Genomic DNA, 4,180 nt, shown 5'->3' on the forward strand with positions numbered 1-4,180 from the left:
TTAGCAGAGTTTTCTCTCTTCATTTCACAGCTTCCATTCGCTGCACCAGATTACAAACTTTCGACACGTAATTGAACCTGACTCAAGGAGCCAATTGTATTTCAGCAAACTTTAAAATGGGGAATAGCAAGGACTAAAGTTTTCTTTCAATGAATGCAATTTCTATGTGCAGAAATCAATTCAATTGACATCGGTTGAGTTTTAATGCTGAATTAAAGAGCTGCCAGGTTTCCCCCATGGGGTTTTTGTAGTCTGGGCTTTATGAATTCATTAAAATGCACACACAAACTTTTAGGGAAGTAGTATTACACTGTAATAAGAGCTACAAATCGACAATATTCCTCTGAGAGACGACTCTAATTTGAGTTGCCTAGTTGGCAAAATTGTTTTCCATTGCTTTGCATCTATTAGCACAGGGTGTCATATTTTCCCTGGTTCTTGTTTCACTTCCTCACTGTTGGCTCAGCAGGGAGAGCATTTAAGAGCTCCAGAGAAAAGCAGACTCTTTTAGGGAGCTGTCACCTTTGCAGGCACAAGACCAGAAGGAGAGATGCGCAATGCATTTACAAGCTTTGTTCAGAGAGAGAGAGAGAGAGAGAGAGAGAGAGAGAGAGAGAGAGAGAGAGAGAGAGAGAGAGAGAGAGAGAGAGAGAGAGAGAGAGAGAGAGAGAGAGAAGAATGCTCTTTTTCAAGAAAGAGTCAATTGATTTTTGTCTCTGCTACATTTCAATAGGAAACACAGTAAAGCCCATTTTTGTGTAAAGGCACCAAGGCTCAGTGGAGTTTGCGGTTGGGCCATTTCTCCACTGGCAGGAATTCTCACCACCTCCTAGCCCTTAGGTTTTTCTTCTTCCTTATAGTGTCGAACTTCACATGAACATTTCTTTGCTCATTTAATAAATGGAGCCAAGAAATTGTCGTGCAATATCTTGGCAGCTTTGCGGCTCCCTCCCAATTCTGAATGCTCAGATTCAATCTTTTTTTTTCTCCAATTTTCCCAATGAAAAACTAATTGCAGAATCCTTTTCTAAATCTAATCTCTTGCCTCCTGTTATTTTCAATTTGATATTGGATAGATTGATTTCTTCTATGGTTAAGATTCTTAATCTTACCCCATGCCCTTTCTTGAATAGGGAGGCTCTTCACTCAGTCACTCAAGCCCCGGTCCTATCCCACCTGGACTATTGCAGTGTGCTGTACACATGACTAGCCTTTTTTTTTAAAAAAAACTGGAATGAGGCCACATGAGCAACCTTGAGCACACCAACAATAGCACATGTAACATCTCTGCTACGCTAACTGCTTTGGATGCCAGTTTGCTTCCTGGTCCAATTCAAGGTGTTTGTTATGAACTTTCAAGCCCTACATGTCCTAGGGCCAGGTTAACTATGGCACCACCTTTGTCCCATTACATCAACCTGCCACTTGGTCAGGCAGGGAAGGAATGCTGTGGACCCCACATCAGTTACAGAATTTCAACTGGTTTGGGCCCAGAAGAAACCCTTCTCTGCCATTTCCCCCATTCTTTGGAACATTAAGATCCGTGATGGTGCAGTGATTAAAGTGGAGCACTGCGGGCAAACTCTGCCCACAGCCTGGAGTTCGATCCTGATGGGGCTCAAGGTTGACTCAGTCTTCCTTTCTTCAGAAGTCAATAAAATGAGGATCCAGATTGCTGGGCAAAATGTGGAAATAATGCTTTTACATTGTAAACCATCCGGAGAGTGCTATAAAGTGCTATGGAATATTATATAAACCTAAATGCTATTGCTATTATCTCCCCAGAGGTGAAATGGGCCTCCACTCACCTGGCTTTTTGGAAGTGTTTGAAGACCTGCCAACTTACTTGGGCTCCACAGAGGAGGGCCACGTGCCTGGTTAGTGTTAGTGGCTGGTTAGTCTTAACTCTTGCCTCTTTAATTGTAATTATTTTATTGTTGTTTTTAATTTTTATTATATTTATGTATAGCTTTCATGTTTTTAATATCTATTTGTATACCACCCAGAGTCATTCTATGAGGGAGATAGGCAGTTTCTAAACTCTGTGTGTGTGTTTGTATGTGTGTGTGTGTGTGTGTAAAATAAAAGTTCCTCCCAGCATACAACGCCTACACAAATGAATAAACCAATCTGCCCCAAATTTGTCCCAGAAAACAAAAATCTGCCTAAACTTTAATTGAAATGAAATGAAAAGGCTTTAAAATAAATAGCAATAGCACTTAGATTTATATACCACTTCATATTGCTATACACTATACTTCATAGTGCTATTGCTCTCTAAGCGATTTACAGAATCGGCATATTTCCCCCAACAATCTGTGTCCTCATTTTACTGATCTTGGAAGGATGGAAGGCTGAGTCAACCTTGAGCCATTATTGAACTCCTGGCAGTGAGCAGTGAGTTAGCCTGCAATATTGCATTTTAACCACTATGACACCATGGCTCTTACGGATATTTCATTTTTTAAAAATTGTCGGTTTCATTTTCTGAGAAGTAGCTACACTGCTTCACACTGATCTGTAACACACTCCCTTTTCCAATAGAGATGAGGCTTAATAGCATTTAACAGCAGTTCTTATTAGCTAAAGAAAATTACTTTGTATCTCTGTAGTTCATAGCAAACCAATATAAGTTCAAAATGATATTGCACTGTGATGTCATCATACCAACACCTCTATTAGCAATAGCAATAGCACTTGGACTTATATTTATTTATTTTATTTATTTATTTATTTTATTTAATTTATTTAATTTAATTTAATTTATATGCCGCCCTTCTCCCGACGGAGTTTTACAGAATCAGCATATTGCCCCCAACAATCTGTGTCCTCATTTTAGTGACCTCAAAAGGATGAAAGGATGAATCAACCTTGAGTCACTGGTTAGAGCATTCTAACCACTGCGCCAACAAGCTCCTATTGCTTACTTGTAACCTGATGTCTGAAGTACATCTGTTTGCCATGTGCAGGATTACATTGACACATATTTTATGTGCTCCCCTGGATGTCCATACCTAGCGTTTATCTTCTCCCAGCATTGTGAAAGCCAAAATCAGACTTAGCCACAGAACGAAAGTAATACAACTTGATTGTCACTGTCTATTGCAAATACTTTATGAATATATTTTGAAGGCTAAGGTGTGTGTGTGTGTGTGTGTGTGTGTGTGTGTGAGAGAGAGAGAGAGAGAGAGAGAGAGAGAGAGAGAGAGAGAGAGAGAGAGAGAGAGAGAGAGAGAGAGATTTGTAGTGATATCCAGGAGCAAAAGGATCAGAGGATGATAAAGAAACAGAGACAATGACTTAGCTATTGATTAACATTTTGTAACTGTAAAGCTGAGAGCTATCATAGTTCAGGACATGAAACTGCAAAGGTAACAAAAAAGAAAACCCTGAAAGTTGCATTTAACAAATTGTTCCCTTCCGTATAAATATTGAGCAAAGAAATTACAAGAGAGCAAGAGAGAGGAAGTGCACCAATTTTTGCACCTGAGAGTTCCCATCATGTGGATCCTGCCCTTGTGAAAAGTCCCATTATTTCTTTGGTTGTGAAGCTAATATAACTATGTGAAGTAGTGCTGATTTGAATCAAAGTATTGCCTTGACCCAGACCATTGTAGCATTTCAATTTGAGATGTTGTATTGACTTAGAAAATTGAATTTATCTACCTCAGCTCTTTGATTCTAAGGTCTGAAGCAAGCTTTCTCTCTTTGTCTATCTACTTGATTTTATTCATGTGTTCTGCATATGAAGAGAAGACTTCTGAAGCAGTCAGACCTAGTCAATACAGCTATTTTGATCCAATCTGGGGATGATTCTGATAGTGCAATCCACTGTGATTCAGCTAAGCTTTGTCAGGGCAAATTACCTCATCGAAAATCTATACAGCCTTGCAAGCTAATAGCAGCCATGCACATTCTGTGATTTGCCCAGAAGTAAAATAATCCTTGGACCCTTTCATAATTGCTATGAGGATCTTATGCATAGGGTACAGAAAGGGCTGAAACAGTCCAAGGAACAAATAGATCATGAGAATCTCTATTCATTGTTTGCCTTTTTACTACCCATGGCTGTGGATTGATACGATTAAGTAGCTTCAGTCACTCTTGAATGATATGTCCCAGAAATTGATGCCATGAGTTTAAAATATACTGCAATATTCATGATTTTATTTGCTGCCAT

The sequence above is a fragment of the Protobothrops mucrosquamatus genome, unplaced genomic scaffold (assembly GCF_001527695.2).
Source record: "Protobothrops mucrosquamatus isolate PMUCROS unplaced genomic scaffold, P.Mucros_1.0 scaffold1913, whole genome shotgun sequence".
Classification (NCBI taxonomy): domain Eukaryota; kingdom Metazoa; phylum Chordata; class Lepidosauria; order Squamata; family Viperidae; genus Protobothrops; species Protobothrops mucrosquamatus.